Source organism: Notamacropus eugenii, chromosome 6 (assembly GCF_028372415.1).
Source record: "Notamacropus eugenii isolate mMacEug1 chromosome 6, mMacEug1.pri_v2, whole genome shotgun sequence".
NCBI lineage: Eukaryota > Metazoa > Chordata > Mammalia > Diprotodontia > Macropodidae > Notamacropus > Notamacropus eugenii.
In genome coordinates this window covers 85,829,379-85,836,922 of record NC_092877.1, presented here as the reverse complement: position 1 = coordinate 85,836,922, position 7,544 = coordinate 85,829,379, and the positions used below count along the sequence as shown (strand labels likewise).

Here is a 7,544-nt window from a genome sequence, read left to right as displayed (position 1 = left end):
GATGGGTGGGGAGGGAGGAAGGGAGAAAAGTTGGAATTCAAAGTATTAGAAATGAATGTTGAGAATTGTTTTTGCATACAACTGAACTGCAGTGGGGACTGGGGTGCAGAGGAGGAGACAGACGTGCGGCCACTGCAACAGAAGCAGCTGAGGCTGCAACAGCTCTGGACAGCCTGAGGAGAAGGGGTCACGCCTGGTTACCCCTTAGGCAGCCCTGGTCAGGCTCCAGCTCCTCTTGCCTCCTTGCCAGGAGTTAATCCCTTTACCTGTTTGATTCAGAACCATCAGGTCCTGGCCTAGCATGCACCAGATCATGGCAGCCATGGGGAAGGAAGTCAGACATGATAAATATGAGCTTGCAGCAGTGTCAGAGCATGGAGAAAATAAAAGGTCAAAAAGGAGAAGGATATGGATGAACTTAAGAAGGAAGTCTCAGTGGAAGACCATAAACTTAACCTAGATGAGCTTCACCGAAAATACAGGACAGACCCAATCCAAGCTGCCATTGAAGATGAGCCTGAGAATGATAATCTTTACCTTGTTATGGTGCTGTCTGCCATGGTCATCATCACTGGCTGCTTCTCCTACTACCAAGAAGCAAAGAGTTCAAAAATCATGGAGTCCTTCAAAAATGTGGTTCCACGGCACGTCTTTGTGATTTGAAATGGTGAAAAAATTAGCATAAATGTTGCAGATGTTGTGGTTGGAGAGCTAGTAGAGGTGAAGGAGGTGACAGAATCCCAGGTGAAATACAAATAATTTCTACAAATGGATGTAAAGTAGACAATTCTTCTCTCACTGGTAAATCTGAACCACAAACCAGTTCTCCTGATTTCATTAATGAAAACCCACTGGAAGCCAGGAACATTGCCTTTTTCTCTACCAACTGTGTGGAGGGCACTTCTTGAGGCATCGTTGTATACACTGGGGATCAAACTGTAATGGGACAGATTGCTACCCTTGCCTCTGGGGTAGAAGGTGGCCAGACTACCATTGCAGCAGAAAGTGAGCATTTCATCCATCTTCTCACTGGTGTTGTCCTATTCCTGGGAGTTACCTTCTTTATCCTTTCTCTGATTGTTGAATACACTTGACTGGAAGCAATCATTTTCCTCATTGGTATCATTGTTGCCAATGTGCCAGAGGGCTTGCTGGCCATAGCACAGTATGTCTGACCCTGACTGCCAAAAGAATGGCCCTCAAGAACTGCTGGCTAAAGAATTTGGAAGCTGTGAAAACATTGGGCTCTACATCTACCATCTGCTCTGATGAAACTGGAATCCTGACTCAGAATCGGATGACCATATCTCACATGTGGTTTGACAATCAAATACACAAAGCTGATATTAAAAAAACAGAGTGGTGTCTCTTTTGATAAGACTTCAGCTACTTGGGTTTCACTGTCCAGAAATTCAGGATTGTGTAACTGTGCCGCATTTCAGGCTAATCCAGAAAACCTACCTATTCTGAAGCCAGCAGTGACTGGACTGAATCAGCCCTCTTAAAATGCATTGAAGTGTGCTGTTGTTCTGTCAAAGAAATGAGAGAGAGAAATGCCAAAATTATAGAGATACCCTTCAACTCCACCAAGAAGTACCAGCTATCTATCCATAAGAACTCAAACATATCTGAACCCTGACATATCTTGGTGAGGAAGTGTGCTCCTGAGAGAATCTTGGACCACTGCAGCTCTATTCTGATCCATGGCAAAGAACAGCAGCTGGGTGAAGAACTAAACAATGCCTCTCAGAATGCCTACCTGGAGCTGGGAAGTCTTGGAGAAAGAATGTTAGGTGTTTGTCACCTCTATCTACATGATGGACAAGTTCCTGAAGGATTCCAGTTTGATACAGATGAAGTGAACTTCCCTGTGGATAACCTCTGCTTTGTTGGGCTCATCTCCATGAATGATCCTTCCTAGGCTGCTATCTCTGATGCTGGGCAAATGTAGAAGTGCTGTCATTAAGGTGATCATAGTCACTGAGACCATGCAATCAGAGATGAAGGTATTGCAAAAGGTGTAGGCCTCATCCAAGAAGGCAATGAGACTGTGGAAGACATTGCTGCCCATTTCAACATTCATCTGAGTCAAGTAAATGCCAGAGATGCCAAGGCCAGTGTAGTGCATGCAGGGATCTAAAGGATATGACTTCTGAACAACTGGATGACATCCTGAAGCACCACACTGAGATTGTCTTTGCCAGAACTTCTCCCTAGCAGAACCTTATTATTGTGGAAGGTTGCCTGAGACAAGGTGCTATTGTAGTTGTGCCTGGGGATGGTGTGAATGATTCTCCTGCCCTTTAGAAAGCAGGTAGTAGGGTTGCTATGGGTATTTCCAGCTCGGACGTGTCCAAGCATGCCTCTGATATGATCCTCCTTGATGATAGCTTTGCATGAAGAGACAACCAAGAAATCCTAAAACTGACAAACTGGTGAATGAGTGGCTGATTAGCATGGCCTATGGACAGATTGGTATGATCCAAGCTCTTGGAGGCTTCTTTACATATTTTGTGATTCTGGAAGAGAATGGTTTCCTACCCTCAGGCCTGTTAGGGATCTGAGTGGATGGGGATGATCTACGGACAAATGATGTGGAGAACAGCTATGGTCAGCAGTGGACCTATGAACAGAGGAAAATCATGGAGTTCACTTGCCACACAACCTTCTTTGTCAGTATTGTGGCGGTACAGTGGGCTGACTTAATTATTTGTAACACCAGAAGGAATTTAGTCTTCCAACAAGGAATGAAGAATAAGATTTTATTATTTAGCCTCTTTGAAGAAATTGCCTTTGCTACCTTTCTTTCATATTGTCCTGGAATGGGTGTTGCCCTAAGGATGTACCCCCTCAAACCAACTTGGTGGTTCTGTGCCTTCCTGTACTCTCTCCTTATCTTCATGTATGATGAAGTCAAAAAGCTTATCATCAGAAGGAGCCCTGGTGGCTGGGTGGAGAAAGAAACCTACTACTAATCCCTCTGTACTGCATATCATGGGCATTTCCACATATTCTGCTTTGATCACCACCTATTTGTGTAATTCAGTCTTAGAATTCAGAATTTTACCCTGGTAGGAAAGAACCAAAGCATGTGGGGAAAGCAAGTGTGCCCTGAAATGAAGCATGTAGATATGGGGTGGGGTGATGGGGCTCCCTGTATACACCCATCTATGGGAAGGTTTTTTTGTGCTTTTTTGCTTTTGTTAAAAAGGAAAAACCAGAAAGACTTAAAGAATACATTTTATATCTGGAATTTTACAATAACTATGGATAACTGAAAAAAAAAAGAAATACAGCTAATGGAGTATAGAAATCTATCTTGCCCTACAAGAAAAGAGAGAAGATGTGGATATGGGAAGGGAGACATGTGATAGAAGGGAGGGCATATTGAGGGAAGGGGTAATCAGAATTCACGGTATTAAGGGGTGGGGGGAGGGGAGAGATGGGGAGAAAATTTGGAACTCAAAATTTTGTGGAAATTAATGTCAAAAAACTAAAAATAAATAAACATTAAAAAAAGAAAGTTCAGTCTCACTTGGGTAAAAGAAGAGTTCTTTTCAAGACAGGAACTATGCCAGCAAACCACTAGCAAGCCCTACCTTAGTGAACCAGCAGGAGATCCTTAGTCCCAGAGTGATGGAACAGGCAAAGGCTATAGCCAGGATCCCATCTTCCCACCCCCATATTCCTTGGGATAGCCAAGGGAACTGAGAGCCTACAAATCAGAGAATTACAGAGAACTACAAATTGCTGTAGCACAATCCCAGTTGGGCAGACATCATCCAGTGTCTAGGCTGCCATGTGCTTCAGTGTGCTTCACAGTGCCCAGGGCATTCAGACATCTTGCACTGCAGGACCTCTGATGGTTCAGTGCAGACCAGGGTAAACAGGCATCCTTCAGCAGCCAGATTACCACATACTTCAGTGTAACCCCATGGAAATAGAAGAAAAACCCCATCTTGCCTCAGCACATGTCAGCCACCACAATTAGGATGTCAGTTGAGCACCAGGTAAGGTGCCAAATCCTTACAGCCTCCAGCAGCCAGTACCTTAATCCCCAGTACAAAAAGCCAGTGAACTAGGTTCTTAACAGCACAAGAAGCTTAGAACAGTGCCCCCTGTGCTTCAGCTGGAGAGCTCGACTTTAAAAGCAAGGAAAGAGACAAAAATGATGAGCATAGATGAATACTGACCACATAAAGTTGCTATGGAGACAAAGAAGATCAAAAAGAAAACTTAGGAAAGAACAACATTGGTAACATACCTACGTCCAGAACCTCAAAGGCTAATATGAATTGATTTCAAACAAAAAATAACCTTCTTGGAAGAGCTCAAGATGGTTTTTAAAAGTCAAATAAGAGTGGTGGAAGAAAAACTGAGAAAAGAAATGGGAGATATCCAAGAGAGAGTCAACAACTTGGAAAAGGAAAAACAAAAATTGACTGGAGAAAGCAATTCCTTAAGAAATACAATTGGCCAAATGGAATAGGAAGTACAAAAGCTAACTTTTGTTAAACAATTTAAGGAAAACAATTCCTTAAAAATTAGATTTGGGTAAGTGGAAACTAGTGACTTGGTGACACATCCCAAATCAGTTAAAATCAAAAGAATGAAAAAATAGAAGAAAATATAAAGTACCTCATTGAAAAAACAATTGACCTGGAAAATAAATCCAGGAGAGTAAATTTAAGAATTATTGGACAACCTGAAAGCCATGATAAAAACAAACAAACAGAAAAGGGACTGACAACACCTTTCAAGAAATTACCAAGGAAAACTACCCTGATATTGTAGAAGCAGTGGGAAAAAGTCATCATTGAAAGAATCCACTCATCACCTCCTGAAAGACATCCCAAAATGAAAACTCCAAAAACGTATTGTAGCCAAATTCCAGAATTATCAAGTCAAGGACAAAGTATAGCAAACAGCCAGAAAGAAATAATTTAAATATTGTGAAACCACAGTTGAGAATATGCAAGACTTAGCTTCTGCATTAAAGGATCAGAGGGCTTCAAATATGATGTTCCATAAGGCAAAGGCAAAGGAACTTGAATTACAACTGAGAAACAATTACCCATCAAACTTGAGCATAATCTTTCAGGGGAACAGATGAACATTCAATGAAAGAGTAGAATTTCAATCATTCCTGATGAAAAAGTTAGAGCAGAAGAGAAAATTAGATCTTCAAATACAAGACTCAAGAAAGGCATACAAAAGTAAACAGAAACAAAAAGAAAAACAAAACATGTTATTCAATAAGGTTAAAACTGCTTACGTCTGTAGATGGGAAGACAATATTTATAACTCTTGAGAACTGTATGTTTATTATGTCATTTAGAAGATATATATATATATATGTATATGTATACACACACACACACACATATATATATATGTACATATATATATATATATATATATACAGAGGGAGAGAGAGAGAGAGAGAGAGAAGGTGTGGGTATAAATTGACAGTGATTTGATGATTAAAAAATAGTTAATGGTAAAAAAAAAGGGATTGCTCTGAGAGAAGAGAAAAGGAGAGGCAGAATAAGGTAAATTATATACCAAGAAAATGAACAAAAATCTATTAAAGTAGAGGGAAAGTGGAGAGGAAAGCAAGCATTGTTTGAACCTCACTCACATTGGACTTGGCTTAATGAGGGAATAACTTGCACATTCATTTGGTTGTAGAAGTATATCTTACTCTCTAGGGAAGTAGTAAGAGAAAGGGGAATGAAAAGCCAGGGGAACTGATAGAAAGAAGGGCAGATTGAGGGAGGTGGTCACCAGAAACAAAACACTGGTGAGGAGGGAAAGGGTGAAATGAGAGAGAAGAGTATAAACGTGTGTGGGGGGGGAGGGGGAGATGGGGGATAAGATGGAGAGAAAGATACAGTAAGTAATCATACCTGAATATCAGTGGGATGATGTATCAGCAAGCACCTTGGCACCCAGGAAGGCCTGCTCCACAGGTTCTTCGATCTGCTTTTCTAAAAGAAAAGGAACTTTAAGACAGGTAAACAATCTTTAAGTACACATACCAACAGAGAAAAGCCCCAAAGCAAAACATCTGATCTGACGTGAAGTTTTGCTGTGTGTGTGTATATATATATATGTATATATGTGTGTGTGTGTGTGTATGTATGTATATATATATATATATGTATATATATAATCTGAGGTGAAGTTTTGCTATATATATATATATACACATATACGCACACACACGTATATATATGGATATATGCACATATATATATAATGTATGTATGTGTATATATGTGTGTGTGTGTGTGTGTACACATACATACATACATACACTCTTTTCAGAGCAAAAGTGCATGTCCCCTTGTGACCCAGGGCTTCATTAACAATAAGCAAAAGCTATGGGCCATTATACAAAGCAAGCCTACCCTAATCAAACCTCCCTCAATAACCCAACTTGAGGCCTATCAATGGGTGGAAAAGATTTTTACCTCCCGTTGCACAGGGCCCTAAAATCTTTCACCTCCATTAGATAGGCAACTTGTATCTCAATAGGCATTAATATTTCTTAAATAAATACAATTCCCAGAAAATAAACACATCATGAACTTCACATTGACAAAATACATAACACAACAGCTTACTCCCAGAGTGCTCATATAGCTTTAAACACAAAAGAATATTATATCAGAGCTCAATATACTCTATCCCTAGGTCACAGTCAATTCAGAACAAAATTTCCTCATAAAGTCCTTCTTAGGGGTGTGTCCTTCTACCCACACTATGCTTGTGGGAACTCTCAGGTGCAGGTTCCAGTGGGCCAAGTCCCAGTCTTTTCTTTTTTATTATTATTAATTTATTTGTTTTAAGTTTTCAACAATGACTTCCATATGTTTTAAATTTTCTCCTCCTTCTTCAGCCCCTTTTTCCCCAAGACAACATGCACTCTTATATGGGTTTTAAACATACATTCTTATTAAACACATTTTCCCATTAGAAGTGTTGCATAGAAGAATTAAAATGAATGGGAGAAACCATGAGCAAAACCAAAACACAACAAAACAAGAGAAAATAGTCTGCTTCATTCTGCATTCTGATTTTACAATTCTTTTTGTGGATGTGGATGGCATTTTGCATCGAGTCCTTTGGAAATGTTTTAGGTCTTTGCATTGCTGTGAAGCTCTAAGTCTATCAGGAGCAATCCATGCAAAATATGGCTGTTGCTCTGTGTAATGTTCTCCTGGTTCTGCTCATTTCACTTAGCATCAGTTCATCTAAGTCTTTCCAGGTTTTACTGAAATCCAACTGTTTGTCATTTCTTTTTCTTTAAATTTTTTTTTGTTAATTAATTTATTTGTTTTCAGTTTTCTATAATCACTTCCATATATCTTAGATTTTTTCCCTTTCCTTCCCCTCTCCTTCCCCGAGATGGTTTGCAATCGTATATGTTAGGGGCGGAGCCCTAATTACCGCATCAACTCACCCTGCCCAAGGGTCTTCAGACGTCTCTGGCTCCCCTTGGGGGGTCGAGGGGAGAATCACTAGGCAGAACACCGGAG

General features: G+C 40.3%; 1 pseudogene; it reads left to right on the top strand.

Moving 5' to 3' along the window:
* Nucleotides 1-286: 286 nt before the first annotated feature.
* LOC140511376 (sodium/potassium-transporting ATPase subunit alpha-1 pseudogene) lies at nucleotides 287-2,985 on the top strand (annotated as a pseudogene).
* The last annotated feature ends 4,559 nt before the right edge of the window (nucleotides 2,986-7,544 follow it).